This window comes from Rattus norvegicus, chromosome 1, assembly GCF_021556685.1.
Source record: "Rattus norvegicus strain SHRSP/BbbUtx chromosome 1, alternate assembly SHRSP_T2T, whole genome shotgun sequence".
Lineage (NCBI taxonomy): Eukaryota > Metazoa > Chordata > Mammalia > Rodentia > Muridae > Rattus > Rattus norvegicus.
Window position 1 is genome coordinate 76,570,999 of NC_141534.1, and position 15,287 is coordinate 76,586,285.

The following is a 15,287-nucleotide window of genomic DNA, read 5'->3' on the forward strand; positions in this document are numbered from 1 at the left end:
AAAACATACAGGAAATCCAGGACTCAATGAGAAGATCAAACCTAAGGATAATAGGTATAGAAGAGAGTGAAGACTCCCAGCTCAAAGGACCAGTAAATATCTTCAACAAAATCATAGAAGAAAACTTCCCTAACCTAAAAAAAGAGATACCGATAGGCATACAAGAAGCCTACAGAACTCCAAATAGATTGGACCAGAAAAAAAACACCTCCCGTCACATAATTGTCAAAACACCAAATGCACAATATAAAGAAAGAATATTAAAAGCAGTAAGGGAAAAAGGTCAAGTAACATATAAAGGCAGACCTATCAGAATCACACCAGACTTCTCGCCAGAAACTATGAAGGCCAGAAGATCCTGGACTGATGTCATACAGACCCTAAGAGAACACAAATGCCAGCCCAGGTTACTGTATCCAGCAAAACTCTCAATTAACATTGATGGAGAAACCAAGATATTCCATGACAAAACCAAATTTACACAATATCTTTCTACAAATCCAGCACTACAAAGGATAATAAATGGTAAAGCACAACATAAGGAGGCAACCTATACCCTAGAAGAAGCAAGAAACTAATCGTCTTGGCAACAAAACAAAGAGAATGAAAGCACACAAACATAACCTCACATCCAAATATGAATATAAAGGGAAACAATAATCACTATTCCTTAATATCTCTCAATATCAATGGCCTCAACTCCCCAATAAAAAGACATAGATTAACAAACTGGATACGCAACGAGGACCCTGCATTCTGCTGCCTACAGGAAACACACCTCAGAGACAAAGACAGACACTACCTCAGAGTGAAAGGCTGGAAAACAACTTTCCAAGCAAATGGTCAGAAGAAGCAAGCTGGAGTAGCCATTCTAATATCAAATAAAATCAATTTCCAACTAAAAGTCATCAAAAAAGATAAGGAAGGACACTTCATATTCATCAAAGGAAAAATCCACCAAGATGAACTCTCAATCCTAAATATCTATGCCCCAAATTCAAGGGCACCTACATATGTAAAAGAAACCTTACTAAAGCTCAAAACACACATTGCACCTCACACAATAATAGTGGGAGATTTTAACACCCCACTCTCATCAATGGACAGATCATGGAAACAGAAATTAAACAGTGATGTCGACAGACTAAGAGAAGTCATGAGCCAAATGGACTTAACGGATATTTATAGAACATTCTATCCTAAAGCAAAAGGATATACCTTCTTCTCAGCTCCTCATGGTACTTTCTCCAAAATTGACCATATAATTGGTCAAAAAACGGGCCTCAACAGGTACAAAAAGATAGAAATAATCCCATGCGTGCTATCGGACCACCACGGCCTTAAACTGGTCTTCAATAACAATAAGGGAAGAATGCCCACATATACGTGGAAATTGAACAATGCTCTACTCAATGATAACCTGGTCAAGGAAGAAATAAAGAAAGAAATTAAAAACTTTTTAGAATTTAATGAAAATGAAGATACAACATACTCAAACTTATGGGACACAATGAAAGCTGTGCTAAGAGGAAAACTCATAGCGCTGAGTGCCTGCAGAAAGAAACAGGAAAGAGCATATGTCAGCAGCTTGACAGCACACCTAAAAGCTCTAGAACAAAATGAAGCAAATACACCCAGGAGGAGTAGAAGGCAGGAAATAATCAAACTCAGAGCTGAAATCAACCAAGTAGAAACAAAAAAGACCATAGAAAGAATCAACAGGACCAAAAGTTGGTTCTTTGAGAAAATCAACAAGATAGATAAACCCTTAGCCAGACTAACGAGAGGACACAGAGAGTGCGTCCAAATTAACAAAATCAGAAATGAAAAGGGAGACATAACTACAGATTCAGAGGAAATTCAAAAAATCATTAGATCTTACTATAAAAACCTATATTCAACAAAATTTGAAAATCTTCAGGAAATGGACAATTTCCTAGACAGATACCAGGTATCAAAGTTAAATCAGGAACAGATAAACCAGTTAAACAACCCCATAACTCCTAAGGAAATAGAAGCAGTCATTAAAGGTCTCCCAACCAAAAAGAGCCCAGGTCCAGATGGGTTTAGTGCAGAATTCTATCAAACCTTCATAGAAGACCTCATACCAATATTATCCAAACTATTCCACAAAATTGAAACAGATGGAGCCCTACCGAATTCCTTCTACGAAGCTACAATTACTCTTATACCTAAACCACACAAAGACACAACAAAGAAAGAGAACTTCAGACCAATTTCCCTTATGAATATCGACGCAAAAATACTCAATAAAATTCTGGCAAACCGAATTCAAGAGCACATCAAAACAATCATCCACCATGATCAAGTAGGCTTCATCCCAGGCATGCAGGGATGGTTTAATATACGGAAAACCATCAACGTGATCCATTATATAAACAAACTGAAAGAACAGAACCACATGATCATTTCATTAGATGCTGAGAAAGCATTTGACAAAATTCAACACCCCTTCATGATAAAAGTCCTGGAAAGAATAGGAATTCAAGGCCCATACCTAAACATAGTAAAAGCCATATACAGCAAACCAGTTGCTAACATTAAACTAAATGGAGAGAAACTTGAAGCAATCCCACTAAAATCAGGGACTAGACAAGGCTGCCCACTCTCTCCCTACTTATTCAATATAGTTCTTGAAGTTCTAGCCAGAGCAATCAGACAACGAAAGGAGATCAAAGGGATACAGATCGGAAAAGAAGAGGTCAAAATATCACTATTTGCAGATGATATGATAGTATATTTAAGTGATCCCAAAAGTTCCACCAGAGAACTACTAAAGCTGATAAACAACTTCAGCAAAGTGGCTGGGTATAAAATTAACTCAAATAAATCAGTTGCCTTCCTCTATACAAAAGAGAAACAAGCCGAGAAAGAAATTAGGGAAACGACACCCTTCATAATAGACCCAAATAATATAAAGTACCTCGGTGTGACTTTAACCAAGCAAGTAAAAGATCTGTACAATAAGAACTTCAAGACACTGAAGAAAGAAATTGAAGAAGACCTCAGAAGATGGAAAGATCTCCCATGCTCATGGATTGGCAGGATTAATATAGTAAAAATGGCCATTTTACCAAAAGCAATCTACAGATTCAATGCAATCCCCATCAAAATACCAATCCAATTCTTCAAAGAGTTAGACAGAACAATTTGCAAATTCATCTGGAATAACAAAAAACCCAGGATAGCTAAAGCTATCCTCAACAATAAAAGGACTTCAGGGGGAATCACTATCCCTGAACTCAAGCAGTATTACAGAGCAATAGTGATAAAAACTGCATGGTATTGGTACAGAGACAGACAGATAGACCAATGGAACAGAATTGAAGACCCAGAAATGAACCCACACACCTATGGTCACTTGATTTTTGACAAAGGAGCCAAAACCATCCATTGGAAAAAAGATAGCATTTTCAGCAAATGGTGCTGGTTCAACTGGAGGGCAACATGTAGAAGAATGCAGATCGATCCATGCTTATCACCCTGTACAAAGCTTAAGTCCAAGTGGATCAAGGACCTCCACATCAAACCAGACACACTCAAACTAATAGAAGAAAAACTAGGGAAGCATCTGGAACACATGGGCACTGGAAAAAATTTCCTGAACAAAACACCAATGGCTTATGCTCTAAGATCAAGAATTGACAAATGGGATCTCATAAAACTGCAAAGCTTCTGTAAGGCAAAGGACACTGTGGTTAGGACAAAACGGCAACCAACAGATTGGGAAAAGATCTTTACCAACCCTACAACAGATAGAGGCCTTATATCCAAAATATACAAAGAACTCAAGAAGTTAGACCGCAGGGAAACAAACAACCCTATTAAAAAATGGGGTTCAGAGCTAAACAAAGAATTCACAGCTGAGGAATGCCGAATGGCTGAGAAACACCTAAAGAAATGTTCAACATCTTTAGTCATAAGGGAAATGCAAATCAAAACAACCCTGAGATTTCACCTCACACCAGTGAGAATGGCTAAGATCAAAAACTCAGGTGACAGCAGATGCTGGCGAGGATGTGGAGAAAGAGGAACACTCCTCCATTGTTGGTGGGATTGCAGACTGGTACAACCATTCTGGAAATCAGTCTGGAGGTTCCTCAGAAAATTGGACATTGAACTGCCTGAGGATCCAGCTATACCTCTCTTGGGCATATACCCAAAAGATGCCTCAACATATAAAAGAGACACGTGCTCCACTATGTTCATCGCAGCCTTATTTATAATAGCCAGAAAATGGAAAGAACCCAGATGCCCTTCAACAGAGGAATGGATACAGAAAATGTGGTACATCTACACAATGGAATATTACTCAGCTATCAAAAACAACGAGTTTATGAAATTCGTAGGCAAATGGTTGGATCTGGAAAATATCATCCTGAGTGAACTAACCCAATCACAGAAAGACATACATGGTATGCACTCATTGATAAGTGGCTATTAGCCCAAATGCTTGAATTACCCTAGATCGCTAGAACAAACGAAACTCAAGACGGATGATCAAAATGTGAATGCTTCACTCCTTCTTTAAATGAGGAAAAAGAATACCCTTGGCAGGGAAGGGAGAGGCAAAGATTAAAACAGAGACTGAAGGAACACCCATTCAGAGCCTGTCCCACATTTGGCCCATACATATACAGCCACCCAATTGGACTAGATGGATGAAGCAAAGAAGTGCAGACCGACAGGAGCCGGATGTAGATCGCTCCTGAGAGACACAGCCAGAATACAGCAAATACAGAGGCGAATGCCAGCAGCAAACCAATGAACTGAGAATAGGTCCCCTATTGAAGGAATCAGAGAAAGAACTGGAAGAGCTTGAAGGGGCTCGAGACCCCAAAAGTACAACAATGCCAAGCAACCAGAGCTTCCAGGGACTAAGCCACTACCTAAAGACTATACATGGACTGACCCTGGACTCTGACCCCATAGGTAGCAATGAATATACTAGTAAGAGCACCAGTGGAAGGGGAAGCCCTGGGTCCTGCTAAGACTGAACCCCCAGTGAACTAGTCTATGGGGGGAGGGCGGCAATGGTGGGAGGGTTGGGAGGGGAACACCCATAAGGAAGGGGAGGGGGGAGGGGGATGTTTGCCCGGAAACCGGGAAAGGGAATAACACTCGAAATGTATATAAGAAATACTCAAGTTAATAAAAAAAAAAAAAAAAAAAAAAAAAAAAAAAAAAAAAAAAGACATAGATTAACAAACTGGATACGCAACAAGGACCCTGCATTCTGCTGCCTACAGGAAACACACCTCAGAGACAAAGACAGACACTACCTCAGAGTGAAAGGCTGGAAAACAACTTTCCAAGCAAATGGTCAGAAGAAGCAAGCTGGAGTAGCCATTCTAATATCAAATAAACTCAATTTTCAACTAAAAGTCATCAAAAAAGATAAGGAAGGACACTTCATATTCATCAGAGGAAAAATCCACCAAGATGAACTCTCAATCCTAAATATCTATGCCCCAAATAAAAGGGCACCTACATACGTAAAAGAAACCTTACTAAACCTCAAAACACACATTGCACCTCACACAATAATAGTGGGAGATTTCAACACCCCACTCTCATCAATGGACAGATCATGGAAACAGAAATTAAACAGAGATGTAGACAGACTAAGAGAAGTCATGAGCCAAATGGACTTAACGGATATTTATAGAACATTCTATCCTAAAGCAAAAGGATATACCTTCTTCCCAGCTCCTCATGGTACTTTCTCCAAAATTGACCATATAATTGGTCAAAAAACGGGCCTCAACAGGTACAGAAAGATAGAAATAATTCCATGTGTGCTATCGGACCACCACGGCCTAAAACTGGTCTTCAATAACAATAAGGGAAGAACGCCCACATATACGTGGAAGTGAACAATGCTCTACTCAATGATAACCTGGTCAAGGAAGAAATAAAGAAAGAAATTAAAAACTTTTTAGAATTTAATGAAAATGAAGGTACAACATACCCAAACTTATGGGACACAATGAAAGCTGTGCTAAGAGGAAAACTCATAGCGCTGAGTGCCTGCAGAAAGAAACAGGAAAGAGCATATGTCAGCAGCTTGACAGCACACCTAAAAGCTCTAGAACAAAAAGAAGCAAATACACCCAGGAGGAGTAGAAGGCAGGAAATAATCAAACTCAGAGCTGAAATCAACCAAGTAGAAACAAAAAGGACCATAGAAAGAATCAACAGAACCAAAAGTTGGTTCTTTGAGAAAATCAACAAGATAGATAAACCCTTAGCCAGACTAACGAGAGGACACAGAGAGTGCGTCCAAATTAACAAAATCAGAAATGAAAAGGGAGACATAACTACAGATTCAGAGGAAATTCCAAAAATCATCAGATCTTACTATAAAAACCTATATTCAACAAAACTTGAAAATCTTCAGGAAATGGACAATTTCCTAGACAGATACCAGGTATCGAAGTTAAATCAGGAACAGATAAACCAGTTAAACAACCCCATAACTCCTAAGGAAATAGAAGCAGTCATTAAAGGTCTCCCAACCAAAAAGAGCCCAGGTCCAGACGGGTTTAGTGCAGAATTCTATCAGACCTTCATAGAAGACCTCATACCAATACTATCCAAACTATTCCACAAAATTGAAACAGATGGAGCACTACTGAATTCCTTCTACGAAGCCACAATTACTCTTATACCTAAACCACACAAAGACCCAACAAAGAAAGAGAACTTCAGACCAATTTCCCTTATGAATATCGACGCAAAAATACTCAATAAAATTCTGGCAAACCGAATTCAAGAGCACATCAAAACAATCATCCACCATGATCAAGTAGGCTTCATCCCAGGCATGCAGGGATGGTTTAATATACGGAAAACCATCAACGTGATCCATTATATAAACAAACTGAAAGAACAGAACCACATGATCATTTCATTAGATGCTGAGAAAGCATTTGACAAAATTCAACACCCCTTCATGATAAAAGTCCTGGAAAGAATAGGAATTCAAGGCCCATACCTAAACATAGTAAAAGCCATATACAGCAAACCAGTTGCTAACATTAAACTAAATGGAGAGAAACTTGAAGCAATCCCACTAAAATCAGGGACTAGACAAGGCTGCCCACTCTCTCCCTACTTATTCAATATAGTTCTTGAAGTTCTAGCCAGAGCAATCAGACAACAAAAGGAGGTCAAGGGGATACAGATCGGAAAAGAAGAGGTCAAAATATCACTATTTGCAGATGACATGATAGTATATTTAAGTGATCCCAAAAGTTCCACCAGAGAACTACTAAAGCTGATAAACAACTTCAGCAAAGTGGCTGGGTATAAAATTAACTCAAATAAATCAGTGTCCTTCCTCTATACAAAAGAGAAACAAGCCGAGAAAGAAATTAGGGAAACGACACCCTTCATAATAGACCCAAATAATATAAAGTACCTCGGTGTGACTTTAACCAAGCAAGTAAAAGATCTGTACAATAAGAACTTCAAGACCCTGAGGAAAGAAATTGAAGAAGACCTCAGAAGATGGAAAGATCTCCCATGCTCATGGATTGGCAGGATTAATATAGTAAAAATGGCCATTTTACCAAAAGCAATCTACAGATTCAATGCAATCCCCATCAAAACACCAATCCAATTCTTCAAAGAGTTAGACAGAACAATTTGCAAATTCATCTGGAATAACAAAAAACCCAGGATAGCTAAAGCTATCCTCAACAATAAAAGGACTTCAGGGGAATCACTATCCCTGAACTCAAGCAGTATTATAGAGCAATAGTGATAAAAACTGCATGGTATTGGTACAGAGACAGACAGTTAGACCAATGGAATAGAATTGAAGACCCAGAAATGAACCCACACACCTATGGTCACTTGATTTTTGACAAAGGAGCCAAAACCATCCAATGGAAAAAAGATAGCATTTTCAGCAAATGGTGCTGGTTCAACTGGAGGGCAACATGTAGAAGAATGCAGATCGATCCATCCTTATCACCCTGTACAAAGCTTAAGTCCAAGTGGATCAAGGACCTCCACATCAAACCAGACACACTCAAACTAATAGAAGGAAAACTAGGGAAGCATCTGGAACACATGGGCACTGGAAAAAATTTCCTGAACAAAACACCAATGGCTTATCCTCTAAGATCAAGAATCGACAAATGGGATCTCATAAAACTGCAAAGCTTCTGTAAGGCAAAGGACACTGTGGTTAGGACAAAACGGCAACCAACAGATTGGGAAAAGATCTTTACCAATCCTACAACAGATAGAGGCCTTTTATCCAAAATATACAAAGAACTCAAGAAGTTAGACCGCAGGGAAACAAATAACCCTATTAAAAAATGGGGTTCAGAGCTAAACAAAGAATTCACAGCTGAGGAATGCCGAATGGCTGAGAAACACCTAAAGAAATGTTCAACATCTTTAGTCATAAGGGAAATGTAAATCAAAACAACCCTGAGATTTCACCTCACACCAGTGAGAATGGCTAAGATCAAAAACTCAGGTGACAGCAGATGCTGGCGAGGATGTGGAGAAAGAGGAACACTCCTCCATTGTTGGTGGGATTGCAGACTGGTACAACCATTCTGGAAATCAGTCTGGAGGTTCCTCAGAAAATTGGACATTGAACTGCCTGAGGATCCAGCTATACCTCTCTTGGACATATACCCAAAAGATGCCCCTACATATAACAAAGACGCATGATCCACTATGTTCATAGCAGCCTCATTTATAATAGCCAGAAGTTGGAAAGAACCCAGATGCCCTTCAACAGAGGAATGGATACAGAAAATGTGGTACATCTACACAATGGAATTTTACTCAGCTATCAAAAACAATGACTTGATGAAATTCATAGGCAAATGGATGGAATTGGAAAATATCATCCTGAGTGAGCTAACCCAATCACAGAAAAACACACATGCTATGCACTCATTGATAAGTGGCTATTAGCCCAAATGTTTGATTTACCCTAGATGTACAGAACACATGAAACTCAAGAAGGATGACCAAAATGTGAATGCTTCACTTCTTCTTTAAAAGGGGAACATGAATACCCTTGGCAGAGTTTAGAACAGAGGCAAAAGGAACACCCATTCAGAGCCTGTCCCACTTGTGGCCCATACATATACTGCCACCCAATTAGATAAGATGAATTAAGCAAATAAGTGCAGGCCGGCAGGAATGGGATGTAGATCTCTCCTGAGAGTCATAGTCAGAATACAGCAAATACATAGGTGAATGCCAGCAGCAAACCACTGAACTGAAAATGGGACCCCAATTGAAGGAATCAGAGAAAGAGCTTGGAAGAGCTTGAAGGGGCCTGAGACCCCATATGAACAACAATGCCAACCAACCAGAGCTTCCAGGGACTAAGCCACTACCCAAAGACTATACATGGACTGACCCTGGACTCTAACCTCATAAGTAGCAATGAATAGCCTAGTAAGAGCACCAGTGGAAGGGGAAGCCCTTGGTCCTGCTAAAACTGAACCACCAGTGAACGTGATTGTTGAAGGGAGGGCAGTAATGGGGGGAGGATGGGGAGGAGAACACCCAGATAGAAGGGGAAGGGGAGGAGTTAGGGCGATGTTGGCCCGGAAACCAGGAAAGGGAATAACATTCAAAATGTAATTAAGAAATTCTCAAGTTAATTTAAAAAAAACGAAATGCAGGACAACCCAGTTAAACAAATAAAAGCCCCTAAAGAGTATACACAAAAATCCCTAAAGAATTCCAGAAAACATAACAAAACAAGTGAAGGAATTGAACAAAACCACCCAGGATTTAAAATGAAAATAGAAACAATAAACAATGAACAAAGAAAGACAACCCTGGAGATAGAAAAGCTAATGAAGAGATCAAGAGTCATAGATGTAAGCATCACAAACAGATTACAAGATAGAAGAATCTGAGGGGCAGAAGATACCATAGAGAACATTGACACAACTGTCAAATATAATGTAAAACACAAAAAGCTCCTGGCCCAAAATATCCAGGAGATCTAGGACACAATGAGAAGATCAAACCTAAGGATAATAGGTATAGAAGAGAGTGAAGACTTCCAACTTAAAGAGCCAGGAAATATCTATAACAAAATTATAGGGGCTGGAGAGATGGCTCAGTGGTTAAGAGCACTGACTGCTCTTCCAGAGGTCCTGAGTTCAATTCCCAGCAACCACATGGTGAGTCACAACCATCTGTAATGAGATCTGATGTCCTCTTCTGGTGTGTCTGAAGACAGCTACAGAACTCATATACATAAAATTAATTAATTAATTAATAATTCTAAAATAACAAAATTATAGGAAGAAAATCCCTAACCTAAAGAAAGAAATGGCCTGCACCCAAATCCCAGGGGAAGAGATCTGACCATCCAGGAATGCAGACATCCTGAGACCACAGGACAAACTGCCACATCTGCACATCTCTGACCACATACCTGGTCCAAGGAAAACTGCACAGTACCTCTGGAAACAGGGATATAGAACAGACAGCCAACAGTACCTGTGGTTCTGGTCTGTGCCCAGGACCAAACTGAACCGGTCAAACAGCTCCCTGCACCCAAACCCCGTGGGGGGAGAGCTGGAACCTCAGAAGTGCGGGTACTCCTGAGAAGTCAGAGGAGAATACCCTCTGCCCACAGTCCAGACCCAAGAAGGAATTGCATACTGCCAACTGTGCCCACTGGGCACAAGGACCTACATGAGCAATCAGGGATAGGACCCTTTAATCCTGCCTGTGCCTAGAGCTGGAAGACAGTCTCCAGAAGCGCCAACACACCTGAAATCAGAACATCTGTTTCAGGAAAGGCAGAAAGAAAACAGGAAAACAGATCTATAGGAGTACTGAAACAGAGGCCTACAGGAGGGTCAAGTCACTCGCAAAAAAAAAAAAAAAAAAAAAAAAGACAAGCAAACACCAGAGACAACCCAATGGCTAGAGGCAAGCACAGGAACCTAAGCAACAGAAACCAAAATTACTTGGCATCATCGGAGCCCAGTTCTCCCACCAAAGAAAATACTGGATACCCAAACACACCAGAAAAGCAAGATTTTGATTTAAAAATCACATTTTTTGGTAATGATGCAGGACTTTAAGAAAGACATAAAGAACTCCCTTAAAGAAATGCAGAAAAACACAAGTAAACAAAGAAAATCCCATAGAGAGGAAACACAAAAATCCCTGAAAGTATTACAGGAAATACAGTCAAACATGTGAAGGAATTGAAAAATGGGAATTAAAAACAATAAAGAAAGCAAAAAAAGGATATGGCTCAGTGGTTAAGAGCACTGACAGCTCTTCCATAGGTCCTGAGTTCAAATCCCAGCAACCACATGGTGGCTCACAACCATCTGTAATGAGAGCTGAGGCCCTCTTCTGGTGTGTCTGAGGACAGCTACAGTGCACTCATATATAATAAATGAATAAATCTTTTAAAAATAAACAAAAAAGATAGCAAAAAGGGAGACAACCCTGGATATAGAAAACCTAAGGAAGAAACAAGGAGCCATAGATACAAGCATCAACAACAGATACAAGGTATCAAAGTTAAATCAGGAACAGATAAACCAGTTAAACAACCCCATAACTCCTAAGGAAATAGAAGCAGTCATTAAAGGTCTCCCAACCAAAAAAAGCCCAGGTCCAGACGGGTTTAGTGCAGAATTCTATCAGACCTTCATAGAAGACCTTGTACCAATATTATCCAAACCATTCCACAAAATTGAAACAGATGGAGCACTACCGAATTCCTTCTACGAAGCCACAATTACTCTTATACCTAAACCACACAAAGACCCAACAAAGAAAGAGAACTTCAGACCAATTTCCTTTATGAATATCGATGCAAAAATACTCAATAAAATTCTGGCAAACCGAATCCAAGAGCACATCAAAACAATCATCCACCATGATCAAGTAGGCTTCATCCCAGGCATGCAGGGATGGTTTAATATACGGAAAACCACCAACGTGATCCATTATATAAACAAACTGAAAGAACAAAACCACATGATCATTTCATTAGATGCTGAGAAAGCATTTGACAAAATTCAACACCCCTTCATGATAAAAGTCCTGGAAAGAATAGGAATTCAAGGCCCATACCTAAACGTAGTAAAAGCCATATACAGCAAACCAGTTGCTAACATTAAACTAAATGGAGAGAAACTTGAAGCAATCCCACTGAAATCAGGGACTAGACAAGGCTGCCCACTCTCTCCCTACTTATTCAATATAGTTCTTGAAGTTCTAGCCAGAGCAATCAGACAACAAAAGGAGGTCAAGGGGATACAGATCGGAAAAGAAGAAGTCAAAATATCACTATTTGCAGATGACATGATAGTTTATTTAAGTGATCCCAAAAGTTCCACCAGAGAACTACTAAAGCTGATAAACAACTTCAGCAAAGTGGCTGGGTATAAAATTAACTCAAATAAATCAGTGTCCTTCCTCTATACAAAAGAGAAACAAGCCGAGAAAGAAATTAGGGAAACGACACCCTTCATAATAGACCCAAATAATATAAAGGACCTCGGTGTGACTTTAACCAAGCAAGTAAAAGATCTGTACAATAAGAACTTCAAGACACTGAAGAAGGAAATTGAAGAAGACCTCAGAAGATGGAAAGATCTCCCATGCTCATGGATTGGCAGGATTAATATAGTAAAAATGGCCATTTTACCACAAGCAATCTACAGATTCAATGCAATCCCCATCAAAATACCAATCCAATTCTTCAAAGAGTTAGACAGAACAATTTGCAAATTCATCTGGAATAACAAAAAACCCAGGATAGCTAAAGCTATCCTCAACAATGAAAGGACTTCAGGGGGAATCACTATCCCTGAACTCAAGCAGTATTACAGAGCAATAGTGATAAAAACTGCATGGTATTGGTACAGAGACAGACAGATAGACCAATGGAACAGAATTGAAGACCCAGAAATGAACCCACACACCTATGGTCACTTGATTTTTGACAAAGGAGCCAAAACCATCCAATGGAAAAAAGATAGCATTTTCAGCAAATGGTGCTGGTTCAACTGGAGGGCAACATGTAGAAGAATGCAGATCGATCCATGCTTATCACCCTGTACAAAGCTTAAGTCCAAGTGGATCAAGGACCTCCACATCAAAGCAGACACACTCAAACTAATAGAAGAAAAACTAGGGAAGCATCTGGAACACATGGGCACTGGAAAAAATTTCCTGAACAAAACACCAATGGCTTATCCTCTAAGATCAAGAATCGACAAATGGGATCTCATAAAACTGCAAAGCTTCTGTAAGAGAAAGGACACTGTGGTTAGGACAAAACGGCAACCAACAGATTGGGAAAAGATCTTTACCAATCCTACAACAGATAGAGGCCTTATATCCAAAATATACAAAGAATTCAAGAAGTTAGACCGCAGGGAGACAAATAACCCTATTAAAAAATGGGGTTCAGACCTAAACAAAGAATTCACAGCTGAGGAATGCCGAATGGCTGAGAAACACCTAAAGAAATGTTCAACATCTTTAGTCATAAGGGAATTGCAAATCAAAACAACCCTGAGATTTCACCTCACACCAGTGAGAATGGCTAAGATCAAAAACTCAGGTGACAGCAGATGCTGGCAAGGATGTGGAGAAAGAGGAACACTCCTCCATTGTTGCTGGGATTGCAGACTGGTACAACCATTCTGGAAATCAGTCTGGAGGTTCCTCAGAAAATTGGACATTGAACTGCCTGAGGATCCAGCTATACCTCTCTTTGGCATATACCCAAAAGATGCCCCAACATATAAAAAAGACACGTGCTCCACTATGTCCATCGCAGCCGTATTTATAATAGCCAGAAGCTAGAAAGAACCCAGATGCCCTTCAACAGAGGAATGGATACAGAAAATGTGGTACATCTACACAATGGAATATTACTCAAGTATCAAAAACAATGACTTTATGAAATTCGTAGGCATATGGTTGGAACTGGAAAATATCATCCTGAGTGAGCTAACCCAATCACAGAAAGACATACATGGTATGCACTCATTGATAAGTGGCTATTAGCCCAAATGCTTGAATTACCCTAGATGCCTAGAACAAATGAAACTCAAGACGGATGATCAAAATGTGAATGCTTCACTCCTTCTCTAAAAGGGGAACAAGAATACCCTTGGCAGGGAAGAGAGAGGCAAAGATTAAAACAGAGACTGAAGGAACACCCAATCAGAGCCTGCCCCACATGTGGCCCATACATATACAGCCACCCATATAGACAAGATGGATGAAGCAAAGAAGTGCAGACCGACAGGAGCCGGATGTAGATTGCTCCTGAGAGACACAGGCAGAATACAGCAAATACAGAGGCGAATGCCAGCAGCAAACCACTGAACTGAGAATAGGACCCCCATTGAAGGAATCAGAGAAAGAACTGGAAGAGCTTGAAGGGGCTCGAGACCCCATATGCACAACAATGCCAAGCAACCAGAGCTTCCAGGGACTAAGCCACTACCTAAAGACTATACATGAACTGACCCTGGACTCTGACCTCATAGGTAGCAATGAATATCCTAGTAAGAGCACCAGTGGAAGGGGAAGCCCTGGGTCCTGCTAAGACTGAACCGCCAGTGAACTAGACTGTTGGGGGGAGGGCGGCAATGGGGGGAGGGTGGGGAGGGGAACACCCATAAGGAAAGGGAGGGGGGAGGGGGATGTTTGCCCGGAAACTGGGAAAGGGAATAACACTCGAAATGTATATAAAAAATACTCAAGTTAATTAAAATAAATAAATAAATAAAATAAAATAAAATAAAAAGAATAGAAGACAGGAAATAATCAAAGCCAGGATTGAAATCAACCATGGAAAAATGAAAAGAATTATACTAAGAATCAACAAAACCAGGAGCTGGTTTCTTGAGAAGATTAATAAAATAGATAAACCCTTAGCCTGACTGACAAGAGGGCACATAGACAGAATCCAAATTAACAAAATCATAAAAGAAAATGGAGAAATAACAACAGACTCTGAGGAAATTCAAAAAATCATCAGAAAATATGACAAAACCCGATATTCAACAACACTGAAAAATCTGAAGGAAATGGAAATTTTTCTAGACAAATACCAGATACCAAAGTTAAATCAGGACAGATAAACCATGTTAAACAATCCCCTAATTCCTTAAGAAAAAGGTGCAAAATTCTATCAGACCTTCATAGAAGACATCATACCAATACTGCCCCACTATTCCACAAAATAGAAATAGACTGGGCACTATCAAATTCCTTCT